Source organism: Mus musculus, chromosome 3, assembly GCF_000001635.26.
Source record: "Mus musculus strain C57BL/6J chromosome 3, GRCm38.p6 C57BL/6J".
NCBI lineage: Eukaryota > Metazoa > Chordata > Mammalia > Rodentia > Muridae > Mus > Mus musculus.
The window spans coordinates 19,708,037-19,725,740 of NC_000069.6; the positions used below are offsets into that span (position 1 = coordinate 19,708,037).

General features: G+C 38.0%; 1 pseudogene; it reads right to left on the minus strand.

Moving 5' to 3' along the window:
• Positions 54-1,346, minus strand: Gm18864 (predicted gene, 18864; annotated as a pseudogene).

The window sequence follows — 17,704 nt, forward strand, 5'->3', positions numbered from 1 at the left end:
GGAAAGAACACTAGGTTAGAAGGTAACTGGGCTAGATCTTTTTTTTTTTTAATTATTTCATAAAACGTTATTAGGAAGGAACCTGAGTCAGCATTTCTTTGTAAACAATGACAGATAATTAAGGGAAACACATCAGGGATTATGTAGACAGTAACTCACATTATCCCTTATATAAGCAATGTACTACAGTATTTAAGGAATGTTTAACCCTTATTAAGCAATCACTTTTGTATACACTGCCCTCTCTTTATCTTTCTGTGCCTTTATCATTTGTTTAACTTTAAGCAATTCTGCCCGGACAGCTTTATCTCCTGGGCTATCTCCTGCGATGTCTTACGACCAGCCACTCCTTGATCATACCACCTTAATCCTTGCCATCCTTGATTTTTGGTATACTGCTTTGGTGTTTGACAGGTGCATTTCAGGAACCTCCAAACAACTGTCAGTTGCCCCATGCCAATCTGACACCTTCAATTTACAGGCACACAGCACACAGCCTAAGGCTACAGGCTGCAGTCTGGATGAATCTGCTTTCTCAATAACAACCTTTGAACTATCCAAGCACCTTAAAACCTTTTTTAATAGCCACATCCCAGTTCTGAGACTTGAATTTCCAATGTTTTCTAAGTCTTCAGATATTAATAAAATTTATCTCCATATTTTAATCTGTATCTGCATTCTCAGTGAAATCTGTATGACTATCATCAGAGCCATCTTTGTGGGTCATCCCCTTCTTTCCGTCCTCCACATTCTGTAATAACACACAGTTTGACAGGTTGTCAACCCTCACTTCTACATTTTCTAGCACCCTTGCCACACCCAGTCCTTTAATTACTTGACCAAACACAACATGTTTCCCATCCGAATGAGGAGTCAGAACTGTCGTGATAAAGAACTGAGAACCATTTTCATCGGGGTCAGCATTTGCCATGCTCAGCCAACCCTCCTGATCAGGCTTATAATGAAAATTTTGATCTTCAACTGTCTCACCATAAATACTTTCTCCATCTGTCCCATTCTGATTTGAGATGTTTCCACCCTGAATCATAAATTTCTTAATAATTTGATAGACAGGTCATTTAAAATGGAGAGGTTTCCCAGTTCTGGATTCAGTACTTTTTTTTCTCCTACATACAATGCACAATTTTTTTTCTGCAGTTTTGAGAACAATATATGCAAACAATTCTAAAATGATTTGGCCAGTTCCCTCCTCACCAATGTCTACATCAAAAAGAACAACAGGTTCTTGGGGTTGTACGGCTTGGCTGCTGGGGATGGGTTTAGCTTCTTCACTGAAGGTGCTGGGAACCTCATTGGCAAGAGGGACTCAAAACCACTGCCCCTCTCCTGGGCTGGATTCCTGCAGCTCTGTGGGTGTGAGTGTGCTTGCTCATGCATGTGTGTGCACTTAGGTTAGTGTGTGTATGTGTATTCATGAAGATTGTGAGCACAGTGTGTGTATTTGCCCACACATGTAGAAATCAGAGATCAACAATGAATGTCTTTCTTGATTGATCTGTAGTTTACTGTTTTGGAAACCTAAGACCATTGTACTAGAGTTTGAGAGGAAAACAATGTACAATTGAAGATAAAATAAAATAAAATAGGACAACAACAAAATCTTATGACCCTTAAGTTCAAAGAGGTTTAGGAAAGTTAAATAATAGAGCAAAGAAAAAGAGATGTGAGATATGAAAGGGAAAGATAAGATACACAAGAAATTCCAGGCGGCCTCACATCTGATTAACAAGACTGGAAGAGAAAGAACAAGAAGGAGAAAGAAATCTTCACAGAAATATCACAAGGGACTTCTTTCAGAATTGAGACTCGAGTCTCAACATTAAGAAGCCAGCTGAATACTCAGAACAATTAGCTACTAAGTTTCTGTATACACATCCACCTGTATATACCTTTAGACTTATCATAAAATACCAGTAATCAGGAATAAAGACAAGATATTGAGAATCATTAATAGAGAGAAATTTAAAATAGTATTAATAAATTGAGAAATCTAACATTAGAATTCTCACCATTAGTTAGACTAGATCTACCCTCCCTCCTCCACTATGCTCAGTGTTGACCAGATGTCCTCAAGGAACTGATGACTCGCCCCACAGTGTTATCTTCAGATCTTTGGTCAAGCCCTGGTTCCAGTAGGGTTCGTACTGATGAGTGCTATATTTCTTTCACAGAACCATGGAGACTAACTGCCAAGCTGACATTGGCATTTGTTGAATTTCTTTTTATTTATTTATTTTTAAATTTTATTTTTATTTTGGTATTTCAAGACAGGGTTTCTCAGTGTAGCCCCGGCTGTCCCGGAACTCACTCTGTAGACCAGGCTGGCCTCAAACTCAGATATCTGCCTGCCTCTTCCTCCCAAGTGCTGGGTTTAAAGATGTGAGCCACCAAACCTGGCATGTTGAATTCCTCTGCCAGCTCTGCACTACTACAACACAGTACCCAAGGAAGTATAACCTGTAAGATAAAAGATTTATTTCATTCACAGTTTTAGAGGTTCAAATTCTAAATAGGTAGTCTGTTGATTTGGCCTCTCATGAGTGCAGCAGAGGGTGTCACATCATGGTAGAGGTGCATGTAAAATATTTTGTTTTGTTTTATAAAAAAGCATTAAAACATTTAATTTGTGGCTTGCTTACAGCTTTAAAGAGTGAGTTTATGATCATCATGGTGGGGATTGTGGTGGCATTAGACAGGAAGGCATAGGGGTAGTAGTTAACAGGTTACATCTTATCTACAACTTGGAGGCACACACACACACACACACACACACACACACACACACATATGGACAGAGTATGAGCTTTGAAAGCTCAAAGCCCACTCCAAGTGGCATGCCTCTTCTCACCAGGACACACCTAATCTTTCCCAAATAGGGACTAAATATCTGAGTCTATGCTAACATTCTCATTTAAACTGCCACAAATACATATATCATATACAAGTCTACACCTGTCCTTACTTGGTCCCATAAGTCAGTTCTCTTACAGCTTTATTTTTTCATATTACCTATGATCTCCAACACCAAAGTGCAGAACTCAAAGGCAAATGAGGAGACAGCATTCTTTATTCATTTGAGCCCTCAGCCATTCCCCAGGGCAGCTACCACATAGGCAGTCTTTGTGGTAGCTGTGTCATTTTCTTCCAGGTGTTCAGCACCTTTTCTCTGCAACAGCAGTGGTTTCTTCCCACTGGTGTCTCCTATCTGCCTCCGTGGATACGCTTATGTCATATATTCCCAGATTAGCCAAAGCTCCGCCTACTCTGAAACATTGCTTTTACCAGTATGGCTACTCTTTATAGTCCTCTCTACTGGTGATAGTGAGTGGAAGAGAAGGGTCTGGTTAATATTAAAAGAACTTTTCTCTGGGAACATAGCAACTATACCATTAAGAAAGCATTGTTTATAACACATGTTACTCCATGTTGTAAAATTCTAAGTGGTAAATATGATATAATCAGAACATAAATTTTTGCTTATATTCTCCTGCAAGCTCTGCTTATATATATGTGTGGCCATCATGAATGAAACAAAACCACAACATCTGAAGAACTCACTGGATGCTGATATTTAGAGTCACGATGGACTATATAAGCATAATCTAATAAGTGGTACTACAAAAATAATACAGACACATAGATATGTGTCTGTCTTCAGTGACCACATGTTCCTAAATACTTGACACTATAAACATATTTTTTTCTTTTGTGGTAGGAGTATAAAACTATTCAAAAAATGGTGTAGTTACCAATCAAGATTATGATCAGACACTATGAAGAATTTTTATATACTCACAAAGTAATAAATATTATGATCTCATCTTCATTATTTTAAGTTGTTTTCAGCAGAATACTGTATCCCAATATGGGATCGTGAGCTATATAATGCTTTTATACTTGTCATTTAAAAAATAATTTATTCTTCAAGACAAAATTTTGCTATATAGCCTGATTGCCTCAAATTCATCATACTCAAACCCCCTTCTCTTAAGTGCCATGACCACAAATGACCACACCAGGACATGCCTGGTACCTATTCTAATTAAATAATTTGTTTAAAGCTCATCTAAGGTTCCATGCACATTGGAGCAGCCCTGTTTATGGGAAATGAACAATGTACCCAAGTCCATCAAGTAATTCCAGAGAAAGAACTCTTAACATTCAGAAAACATGATATTTAACACAGAAAATTAAGAGTCAAATCCAAGGGTAAAAAAATCAGCACAAATATAGGAAGTTAATTAATGTAGATTTAAAAAGAATGGAGAATTCCTGGTAGAGGGATCCCTTAATAAATAGCATGTACAGTTTTAAACCATTGGAAGGAGCAAAATTATAATAAAATATAGGCAGTTATAAATGTGTGGAAAACCATCAAAAGTCCATTTAAGAAAAACAATGCAATCATTGTCTTCCATTTGTCTCATAACTTGCATGTATGTAACTACCTTGGGTATATACTGGGTATTAATTTTAAGCTCTGTATGCTACTTACAAATAAATCATTCAATAATTATGGTCATACAGAAGAGTGTTACACCATTGACTTTAAAAACATAGAGGTAAAGATTTAAATGACAGAACTAGGGGAAAGGGAAATGTAAGGAAGATTTTGAGGGCTCATAGAAGGACTCAAGAGATCCACTTTAGTGATGGATAGGGTAAAGTATTAAAAGAAGGACAGAGTGCTAGTAGCCTTGTAAAATAATGTTTTATATATTTTGAAGTTATCCCACAAAGGCACTAAACGTGGTGATGACAGCTTTGGGAGGATCTAGGGCAATAGGTGCAAAGAACTAAATGCTTGTGTTAATACTGAATGGTAGATGCTAGATAACAAATAAGGCTTAATTCATCAAGACATCATCTTTTGTTAGAGTTGAGGGGCAATTGGGTGAGAAACTTGCTTTTTACTATTAATATTTTAATTAAAACCCATATTTCCTACTGGCATTACTTTATTAAAAATTAAATTCTAAGTTTTAGAAAGTTGTAAACTAGGTCTGGGTAGGATGATTTTGAAAGCTGTCTTTGTGTCTGAAACCCACACTAACTGCTCCAGAAGCTCACCTTGCTCTACAGGAACCCTAGAACTTTGTCTTCCAGAATGTCTGGTGTCTATCCAAGCTATTATCCATTTAGAAACAATCAGTTCAGGTCACTGGGAAACTTTTGAACATTATTTTAATAAATGTCAAGTTTTCACTCTTGATCTTATTTTATCTTCTCAACACCTACATTAAGTAATTATTTCAACCATCAGAATCATACGATGAACGACATGGGCTTCAGATTACTACAATGCATTTGATCATATGGATTTACTCAGTCCTTTCCCCTTCAGCTAAGGTGCGGGGACACCTAGACAAAAGTGAGAAAGATATTCTTCTGAAGAGCTGAGATGTCTGGAAATTCACTGCCCTCTGTTACAGGCTAGCACTTTGGGGAATCTGATGGAGGTTGGGAACTGGTAGCTGCCTTCTTCACTTGAGCTCATGAATACCAGTAGTCTGAGAAAACTTAGCAAGGCTTTCATTAAAAGACCCAAAAGACTTACTCAGCCAATTAGTACTGACTTTATATACAACAACTGGAAGGACTGGAGCCTTTTATTTGCAGCCCTACAGAAGTGTTTGTCTTCTTTCTGGACATCTTTTGCAAGTTCCACACCATGGTGAGTTACTCTTGTATTTCTCATTCTTACTATAGGGAGGGGAACACTTCCAGTAAAATGGCTTTAGGGTGTGGAAAACTCAAGTAGTGTTCTCGGTGGGATGCCACTTAGGCCTGCCTGAGAAAAAGACATCTGTCTTTCCAAGGAGTGCTGGCCCACACAGGCTAACTACAGTGAATTCCATTTTGGTGCATAAGGCTGAAGAACTTTCAACAAAAATATTTCCCAACAATAAAACTCTTGACTTGTAGAAACTCCACAGGACACTGGAAAAAGCATGCAGATTCCTGATGAAAATGTTGCCTATTGGAAGTGACTCTGCCAAACTGGATATTGCAACCTCATAAAACCTTCTTTTGGCCTTCTTGGTCCCAATCTAATTCTTTCTTCCATTTTAAGTGTCCCCAGGTTGTCTCCTCCATGTTATCTATCCAGGCATAGGCTCCATGGCCTTTCCTCTAGTTGGGAGAGAATAGCATTATCTCTTTAGGTCTCATTTTTCTTTCTCTTCTTCTCCAAGTCACGCTTAGGAAATAAGTTGAGTGGACAATACCATTTGCTATGCATTGACTCATTTTTCCTTCAGTATTACACTAGTAGTTTTCAAGAGGCTTTGATGATAGGGTCTATACAGCAGACAGATGAAGCACTGTGTGGACCCTGTGGTAGGTAAACTGATGTCATGCCTACTTTGGGACAAATGAACTAGAAGTCCTCAAATCTCCTTGTGTAGTTTACACTCCTTGCTTTTCACACAAGTGAGATCTACATGGCAGGCTATAGTCCTATTGTTCTACTGTGTAAATCTGGGATGTTTTTTCTTAGCTCCCTTCCTATCTTTCAATTTTATATTTTATTATTGCTTCAGTTTTATAGTCAAGTCTCACTGGTCTCAGTAAAGTTCACTTACCACAATTATACTATCCCATGAAATAAGTGAAGTCAATATTGCTAGAAACCACTCCTCATAAAGTCTCTTTGATATGTGAATTTATATTCTTAATTTATATTTTAAAATACTCAAATGAGACATAACCAGAATACTTTAAAGACTCAAATTCAGGCAGAGAAGACAATAAATACATAACCAGAAAAATAAGTATTGAGAAAAGATCAACTATCATAAATCTCCGAGAATGCATTTCACTTTGACTTGTGCTTTGAATGAAAAGCAAACTGTCAGTCATGGGCTTTTTCCTCATTCTCCTTTCCATAATTAGATCCATAAACTTATCCCAAATTCTTTAAATATATACGCAATAAACTATAACACCATTTTTGTCCTATTTAACTTATGACTAATCTTAAATAATTAAGAGACTCTGGTAGCTGAATATATACAGAGGCAAACTTCTCAAATAAACAGACAATTATTTCTGCCTGAAATCCAAAGCCTGAGTCCCATAGAAATGTGGGTTCCATATTATAATAGCTACTGGTAGAAGATATAAGAGAGTTCTTTAGAATTCTGGGGTCTATAGTGGAGTTAAGAACAGGATCCTTCAGATCTGCATAGCATGGACATCATGCAGGAGAGTGAAAGACCTTATTAGGCAAAACTAAAGGCTTAAATGGCAACTTTTAGCTACCAGTATCTCACAAAATTCTTTCATATGGACTCTTATCTTGAAAAATTGGGAAACAAAACCCAGAAACCACTTTCTGCTGCTACTGTGTGACACCCACATTGCAAACATTTCTCATCTCCTCAAGACAGATCTCTTATACGGCAGGGCTGCCCCCAAAGCCTATCATTTCACCAACACTTAAAAATATTTTCTCAACATTCTCAGCCAGTGCTCAAAATTGGCCTGATATATTTAGAGCCTCCTTTGTGGAATAACAAGATTATTTTTATCGTTTTCCGATTCTCAAAAGCCCAACCTGTCACCAAAGAACTTCTAAAAATACCAGGATGATAATGATCTCCTTCGTCATTCCCCTCTGTGCTTATGGCTCGCTTAGGAGAGTTGGAGTTTTATTTATTTTCTGAGAGGTCTCTCCAATTATGACACACTTCTCATTGCTTCAAGAACATCTAGGGTAGATGTTATCTCCATCCTGGGAAGGCAGTTAGTTGGTTTTGTTTCTACCTTTACAAAAAAAGTATTTTTATGAAGCATTGAATTTGATTCATCCTCTGCTTGTTTTATTTTTTTATTTTTTCTTTTTTTTTGAATCACACCTTTGATTTGCAAGTATGTTGGGATGGAGCCTGGAAAACAAATGCTCACTGAGGAGAATAATTTTGTTCTTTTGCTAAATAACTCAGCAGCAGCAGCAATGAGTACATACTATGTGCAGTAGAAGGATGAGTACAGTGCTCTTTGCCCTAGGGTATTGTATTGCATATTATTATTTCATGAAGGGAAAGCAACCATACACTGTAATTGGGGCTGTAGAATGTTGATATTTGTATAAGCATATAAGAACTAGTACATCAATATAGGGGCACTAGGAAATGATTCTGCAGATAAAGACACTTGCAGCCAAGCCTCACAACCTGAGTTCAACTTCCAACATGGTGGAAGGAGAGAATTGATTCCCAAAGGCATTTTCTGACCCAAGCTGGATCTGATCTAAAAGCCAGAAAGTGACATTGAAGCTTCCAAAGTAGGAAGCAACCCACAGTCCTACCTGGGCAGGACTGTTGTCTATGTGTCTATGAACCATAACAACCAGCAAGGCAAAATAACCCTAAGAGTATAGTAGTGTCATGCATAATTTGTCACTAACCAACAGCTCTGTAATTGGATATAGGACCTGGTGAACAAGAAAAAAAAAGTCATTCATGGTACTAGAATCCCAGCCAACTCCCCAGGGCCATGGAAGTCATGTATCTTGGAGAAGAACTTACAGCTGCCACTTACTAAACCAACACAATCCCTAAACTATATTCATAGGATTTGTCATTGTACACACAAGTATGTGTAGTTACCACTCCTCATCAGGGAAACTTCTCTTTGCAACAGATGGAGACAATTACAAAAGCCACAGGCAATCAAAACACAGAGCTGTGGAGCCCAGTTCAAACAGATACATCTACAACACAACTGCACCTAAAGTTCAGGAATCAGGCAGAAGAGGCAGGGGCAGATTGTGTGAGCCAGAGGATCAGGAAGATTGCTGGGAGATTGTGTTTCCTAGAAATATGAGAAGCACTATCCATAAAGTCTCACCAACATGGCTGCCTAAACATGAGCTGAACAAGAAAAACACCAATAAATAGATAACATGGACAGGGGAAAAGCTTAGAAGGCCTCAGCCCTAAACAATGAGCTACAGGTAACTATGGAATGCCAAGCTCAGGAGAAATAGCCTTCCCCAGGGAAAAGCACAACTATAGATTATCCAATTCAAAATACTCAGTCTTGAAAACATATACACATACAACTGTCCTCTGACTTATATATGTGTACTATGACACACAGACATGTACAAACACACACATATTAAGCAAACAAGTGTAATTAAAACTATAAGGGAAGAAGCTGGAGAGACGGTGCAGCAGTCAAGAGCACTGGCTGTTCTTCCAGCAGACCCAAGTTTCATTCCATGTACCCACTGGATACTTAAAACTGTCTCCAATTCCAAGGAATCCAATATCTTCTTTGACCTCTGGGGGCACTAGGCACAAATAGGATGTATATACATGTATGTAGACAAATCAATAATAGACATAAAATAAAAACAAATAAATTGTTAAAAGTGAGGCCACCAAATACTGCCTAACTAAATTGTAAAGGAAAATATTGGGAAAATAAATGATGTTTTAGATAGATTCTGACACATTCCTGTTGTTCAGAGATGAAACTATATATCACTCTTGTGTATCTTAGGTTGGGAGGAAAAAACCCGGATTATTTTAGAGAGTTGTTGGAAGCATCTGCTCCTCAAGTAGAATTTAGAATATACTCTTGAGAGTAAATTCTTTATTCTTGGCTGTTGATTTGGTGAGTCTTTTTCAGTCATGCATATATAGAAATGCCTACTTATTCACCCTGCTGGAACCCTGAATAGAAAGAGTATCCTGACTGTAGATGCTTCAAGTGGAGAATGTCCATGATTCTAACAATGGCATTTTATCTTTTCATAGTCTAAGGTACAATAATTACAAAGCCAACTATCAAATTGTCCATTGTTTTGACAATCATTTTCCTTTATTTTGAATATACACTTTGTGAAGAAAAACATGGCATATACCTGTAAAGGAAAGACAGCTGTTGTTCTGTGGACTAGAGAGATAGGTGGAGAAGGATCACCGGGTAGGACTCCTGAATTATTGATATATGAAATATTGTTTTAGCTCTCCCTTTTCTCCATAACAAAGCTCATGAAATGCCACCTCATCATGCTGTTATATTAATAAGCATTAATGAATAAAAGGAAAGCATTGTGTCCATGTTTTAAAACGAAGTCAAATTAAACAAACAAAAAAAGAGCTGTGACCACATTATATGACCATGTCGATAAAGCTCTCATGAGGTGGGGTGCCAAGAGGTGACCAAGAAGGAGTTGTGAGCAGCAGAGCAGGAAGATCCATGTGGCGGTCAGAATACATCTAGGGGACATGGAAGCAGTCTTTGAGCATCCTCAGAATTATATATAGAGAGATTCTCTGGGCTCTCTGAAGATAGTACACTCATACCTGAAAGAAAGAAAGAAAGAAAGAAAGAAAGAAAGAAAGAAAGAAAGAAAGAAAGAAGAGAGAGAGAGAGAGAAAGAAAGAAGAGAGAGAGAGAGAGAAAGAAAGAAAGAAAGAAAGAAAGAAAGAAAGAAAGAAAGAAAGAAAGAAAGAAGAGAGAGAGAAAGAAAGAAAGAAAGAAAGAAAGAAAGAAAGAAAGAAAAAGAAAGAAAGAAAGAAAGAAAGAAAGAAAGAAAGAAAGAAAGAAAGAAAGAGAGAACTAATAGTGAAGTGCAACTTATCTAAGTCAAACAGATGTTAAATTGTAGGGAAGTCCTTCAATTGGCTAAAGCAAATTTAATTTTCATGAAAATGTTTGAAGCTATTACATCAATTCCAATGTGCATTATCAGCATAAGCAGACACGTTGGGTATTACTCAGAATCTCACACCACATGACTTAGCATTGAGTCCTAACTCTGCTTGGCTGTGTTTTTCAGGACACAATTTAGCTTCTCTGAGCAGCAATTTTAGAATCTGAAGAAAGAAGTACAACATACAAGCATAGTTTGAACACAACCGAGACGCTTCCTCCAGTTGTTTGGTCTTGAGGAAGGATGTAATAAAAAGTCTATCTGCTGACCTAATCTGAAGCACATTTGAAGAGATAGTGAATAACCAAAGGGAATAGGATGCGGACATTGAGAGTGTGTGTAAGCAATCAGAACACATTAGTTGTCTGAAGTCTTCCATCCTTTTGAAGTTCCCAGAGTTCCCAGGCTTGACCCCTTAACAGCTGGTCATGGGAGAAGAGTAGGACTTTCCACATCACCAACTGACTTCACTGTGTCTGCACTGCTGGGCTGTCCCCTTGATTGTCTGTGACTGCCTGCATCCCCACCAATGCTAGACGTAAATCAGGGCAGCTCTGAGCGTCTACAGTTTAGAAGACATAGCAAGACTCCTGAGGATAAACAGTGCCATAAGACGTGTGTTTTGCATGAACACTACTGTTTTGTAACATTTAAAGTCTGTGAAAAGCCAGCAGATGTTCCTGAAGCACGCACACAGTTACCCCCACCCTGAGACATTGATTAGATTCCAGCTCCTTGATATCTGTGTGTGTTCAAGTCCTAGTCACACACAATGGATCCAAACATCATAATTCCTGGAGAGTAGGTAGCAAACACTCATTTTATTTCTTCCTTATTGTAATGTAAATGTTCCTTTTCCTGTAGACAATGCATTTTAGGAAAGAAGGCATACTGGCTTTTGATGACCTTGCAGGAAGAGAGCCACCCAAGTGGCCCTGGAAAAAGGATCCCTGGGGGGTCGGGAAGTATAGAATTGGGCTCCAGTATAGACCTATTGCTAAGAGAAACTGTTCTACAGATTTGCAGTTACTTGTAGGAGTACAGTTTTTAAAGTATGGCCTTCTGATTATCTGAATTTCCTTAGTGTCTGTTGTTATGTCCCATGTGCACCTCTAATTTTGTTAATTTGTATCTTCTCTCTGCCTCTTAGTTAATTTGGCTAAGACTTTGTCAACTTTCTGATTTTCTTAAAGAACCAACTTTATTTCATTGATTCTTTGTATTGTTTTTGTTGTTTCTATCTTATTGATTTTGGCCTCAAGTTTGACTATTTCCTGGCATCTACTCCTTTTGAATGTTATTTCTTCTCTTTGTTCTAACTCTTTTAGATGTGCTGTTAAGTTACTATGAAATCTCTCCATTTTCTTTTGATGTAGGCACAAAATGTTGTGAACTCCCTTAGAACTTCCTTCATTGTATCTTATAACTTTGGGTATATTTTATATTAATTTTTCATTCAATTCTAGGAAGTGTTTGATCTCCTTCTTAACTTCTGTCTTGAACCATTTATCATTCAGTATTGAATTGCTCAGTTCCCAGGAGTTTGTAAGCTTTCTGCTGTTTCTGGTTTTATTGATAACCAGCTTTAATTCATGATGGTCAGATAGGATTCCGAATGTCATTTCAACTTTCTTGTATCTGTTTAGACTTGTTTTGTGTTCAAGTATTTAGATACAAGCACTATTAGTCGAAGAAGGGAAGAGTTCTTATATTTTTCTCTGAATCATCTACTTTTTTTGTCGTATCATGTTGATTACTTAAGCATAAATATGTTGTCTTTAATATTTTAAAATACATATATATTTATTTAATGTATATTAGTACACTGTAGCTGTCTTATTAGACACACTGGAAGATGGCACTGGATCCCATTACAGATGGTTGTGAGCCACTATGTGGTTGCTGGGAATTGAACTCAGGACATCTGGAAGAGCAGTCAGTACTCTAAATTGCTGAGCCATCTCTCCAGCCCTGTCTTTTATTTTTTAACAGAAGAAAAATGAACATGAGAAAATGCTCTAGTCAAGCACATAGTCTTATATGCCAAAAACACCCATGCTAACAGCACTTATCCCAAAAACAGAAACTCACCAGAAGTCCCCCCTCTTTCCTCCCCCAGTCATTCTTCCTCTGGGATAACTGTTTTCTAGTCTTATGATACTGCAAAAACCATTTTGCTGTATGTATCTTATGTCACTGAAATAATACAGCCTTATGTCTGTTTTCTTTTAACACTATTTGTGAAAGCCAGCATACAGTGATCATTTTCTTCACTGTACAGTTCCTATGAAGAACAACATACCATTTTATACACATTTTCATGTATAGGGTACCCTGTAGCTTCCAACTGAAAAGAGCAATTTCAAATGTCCACAATGCACATCTTCATACATGACTTTGGTAAATGTGAAACACATCGTAATTTTAATAACACTTGCCCTGAGGAGAGACAACAGTGGATCTTTCCTTGTTTCCTAGGTCCTACCTTAGGAAACTCGGTAAGAACTTATGTTTTGAAAGTATTTAGGAATCCATCATATAATAAAGAGTTAAAAGGGAAAAAAGATGATTTAACTTTATATAATCTCATCACAATATATTGGCAGTTTGTTCCCCAATATTAAGAAGCAACAACTAAGCTTCCACACAACTCTTCTTCTCGTGGCTGGGAGGTTGCACGTTCTTTCCAGCACCTTCCTGCTGCCTCCCAACTGCATCTTGCCATCACCTCGGTCATGGATGTTTTCAACTCATATAGAATTTCCCTTTTCCCCTCAAAAGTATATTTTCCAAGTCTATTTTACCCTTTAAAGTTCCCTGATAATTTGAAAACTAAACTATACAGATACTTCCATCCAGATGCCTGTCTTCAAATGCCACTGTAAATGGCAATGGAAGAAGAGTGAGTTTTTGAATTCTTCATAGATCCTCAGACTGTGGTGTGGTGGCATGAGGTGAAAGGAGTAATTGAAACACAGTCTCTGACATCCATAACATGGCTGTCTGACAGATCATGTGTAGCGGGCTAGACTGGGTTGGGAATGGTTGTGGCTCTCCCCACAGTGTCTCCAGACAAAGAAGATGTCTGCTTCTTTTGGAAAATATTTTCTAGGTGAACCTGTAATTTAGATGCAAAATGCACCGGTAGTGCAGACACCAGCTAACCCAGCTTTCCTTTCCTGGCTCCAGATACAGTCCAGGAGTTACTTGCCCTGACTGGTTCCTGAAAGACAGAGCATAATATGGTGGTGGTGGTAACTTTGTGTTCCATGTGCACACTGTGGCAATGCATGGACACAGCTCATCAACCAACCAACCAAACAAACAAACAAACAAATGTAATAAAAGGAGAGAACAACATCTCTCATGATGACCTTCAGGAATGAAGAGGTCTGACAGGAGCCCCAGATTTCTCAACACCTTCTCTCATGTTCTATACCTGTGACCCCGTCAGGAATGGAGACATTAAAACTGATAATAGCATAGCCAGAGTTCCTGGTCTCTGCTCATCAGGAAGCAATTCTCTATCTACTGGTTTCATACTGAGAGACTCATTTCTGGAAGAACCCATGTATCTTCCTTTGAGGACCCTTTTCCCACCTCTGCTAACTCACTATAGCCAATAGGTCTTGACCTTGGACCACAACCTGAGCAGATTCAACATGGTTTGAGAACTCTAGTTTCCACTGAGATGGGCTCTAGTACTTTTAGTGGACTTTGTCCTTTCTAGAGATAGGGACGGATAGAAATAGAAAGCTGTCAAGAAGAAAGCCTCCTCCAGTCCCCTATCACACACAGCTCTGGGAGGTTAATAGCTGAGCCACAGTCCTTACCATCTCACTTCTCCATCTAGTTTTCTTTGGTGTGAAAGGCAATGTATTTAGCAATTGGGGACAACTCCAGACCGAGCCCTGTGGTGGTTTAGAATGCAGGCTCTGCAATGTACTGGCTGGGATTCTGAATAAATGCTGTATAGTCTTTGAGACTCTTCTTCACTTATAAGATGAAGATAATAATAGCATTTACCTCCTGGAGGGGCTGTCCTAATGAACACATTAATATAGGAAAGACCCTTTAATAACTGTGCTCATAATGTATCTGCTATATTAGTGTAGGAAAGGAGCTGAAGAATGGGATGAAGAAAGGCAATGAGGTTGTATTCAGAGCCCATGAAAGGCAGAAGCTAATTCTAGGTAACGAAGCTACTACTTATACCACTTAGCCATCCCCATCCATGATGGTTTCCCTCTGCATGCAAAGTACATTCAGCAGCATGGAAGGACCCTTCATATTGTTCTTTGTCAAAAGCCTGCATTCATATCACAGAGTAAACCAAGGTAGGTACTGAACAGGTATGGTCTGGGTGGTTGTGGGGCCAAAACCAGCTGACTTTTGGCAAGTTAACTCTTTCCTGCTATTTTGTGGCCCAAAGTTGCTGGCTTCTGGCAATGTAAGCCTTTATTGCTATTTTTGGGCCAAAAGTTGCTGGCTTCCAGCAACTTAACTCTTTCTCTGGGGCCAGAGGCTGATGGCGTCTGACAATTTAATTTCTGCTGATAGCAGCAGGGGATTAAGAGAAAAGACTTAGTTACTTGGGATCTTTTCACTTTCGCTGAAGGGCTCCTGAGGCCAAGGTGAGAAGCTCAGATTCATCAAATTTTCATGAGCTGAAGAGAAAAGGATGAAAGTTAGGCATGCACATGGTCTCACACACACACACACACACACACACACTGATTGTGATGTAACACATCTGTTACATCAAAAACACAAGTGCACATGCATACTTATATACACACACACATACACCTGCATATGTATGTATGTACATAATGTATGTACATACATATAGACAGACAGGCATATATACATGTGGTGAATGGAACAGAGCCCTGACAGACACACTTTATTTTTTTATCTCAGCCTTTCTTATACCTTCTTAGAAATAAGTTCTTTATAAAATTACCTCATAAATAAAATGTTACACAGAAGGGGAGTTTCAGAAGGATGCTGATATTAAGTTCAAAGCCGTGTTTCACTCTGTAAGCTCATTATAAGTTCAAATCCACAGTTTCCCATGCCTTGCTTTATCATAGTGTACACCTGTGGCTTCATCCTTGGACCTGACCTAGGATGAATGCTTTTCCCAGATCACAAATCTGTCCCAAGCCTATGTCTCTTCTTAGTGTAGTTTATAAAAGCTCTTTGTGTTCCTTATTATGCAGCCTTTATTTATTATTCTATGAGGTGGGGGGGGTTACATTCTATTTTGACTCTAATTTTATTACTTTATTACCTCTTTTTGGCAAAACAACCAAAACTTAAAACTAAATTTTGTCATTAAACCTTCTTCTTAAAAGTATTTGAATCAAATCAGGAATGCTATAAAGTCATTAATTCATCTAAGGAGCGTTAATTCATGAAAGTTCATCTTCATGTTGATCTGCAGGAAATGTACCCAATAGGGTGTGCTGATGCTCAGGAATATTTGGGCTATGTAATAGTGCAGAAATACATATCAGCAATGAAAAGCAATCCTGGGACAATGGCTCTGGGGCTATGCCTCTCCAGAGTATACCCATTGCAGCCATGCAAAATGGTGGCCATCTCCAGAAAATTCAGTTGCTTGCCATAGTCTTTCTTAAATGGCTTCTGTCAGTTCTTGCATTACCAGGGACTATAAGAAGGCACAGTGTATTACTATCTCCATTCCTGTATGAGCTCTTTAAACTTGGTTGACAAGCTGCCCTGTGATCATTGTGAGGTCAATAATCAAGGATTATTTTTAAAGTATTGGAAAGAAAACCATATCAAGAAGAAAGTACGGTGGACTGACTTCTCTTACGTATCAAATTACTTAACAAGGAAGTGTACAGTAAGCAGGAAGTGAGTATGAGAGGCAAACTCTAAGGGCTTTTTTCAATTCCGAGCCAGGCCTGCCCTTACTCCATAAGTGTTTTTCATAGTGAAGTGACTAAGTTCTATATCCTTCCTTGTAGTACAATGTTAATACACACATCACCCTTGCTTAAAAACATGATTAAATAGATGGATTTTATGTGCATATATATGTTTGTACATATACAGCTATATTATAAATGATATGTAAACATTTCTACTAACACATAAGTGCAAAAATACCAGAAACACACATACAATCAGTAACAATAGACAGATACAAAGTTGTTCAGATGCTCAACCCATTTGCTGGCTGAGTATCTGGTTCCTCAGAAATCCTTAAGTTCTTAATTATGAAAATTTCTGAATTTCACCCAAATCAGTTTTCTGTACAGGCATAGGCTTCCTGAGCATATCATTGCAACACAATTGTCTTTCCAATTTCCACTAAAATTTTATCTCTCATTTGATGAGCAATTTTTATGCTAGCTGAGACATCAGCTCAAACTGTTTTTATAAAGCATTTTTATCTCAGTGGAGAGAATATGATGAGCTGTTCATGCTCACAAAACCAGCCTACTGCTGAGTTTCAATTCCTTGGTTCACCTAAAATTCTAATTTCTAACTAAGATGTTTAGCTCCCTTTAACCTCAACTCTTCACTTATTCCAGTTAGCAACACTGGATCACTTCCTTTTTCATCTCTTTTAATCTCACAAAATATTTTTTATGACTACTACCATTAGCTGTGGAGTTCTGGGCAGTCTGCTGGGGGAACCCACTGACTAATATGCAGATCTCTGGGGAAACAACTTACTCTTTACATCTCTAGTTCCCATGACATATATCATGCTCAGTTTGACTTCACTTACATTTAAGACTTTTCTCAGATAATCCAATTTCACATGAATATTCACTAAAGAATGACATCAGTGTCATTGTCATTTCAAAGTGATGTCTAAAGTAAGTCCATGCTTGTTTCTCTAATTGCTTTTGGTAGTCAGCCTTCATTTTCCCTGGTAACATAATTATTTCTATAAGGGATGATGATATTAACTTAGAACTGAGTTGAGGGAATATTTTTTAATAAGGAGTAATGTCAAATGTTCCATGC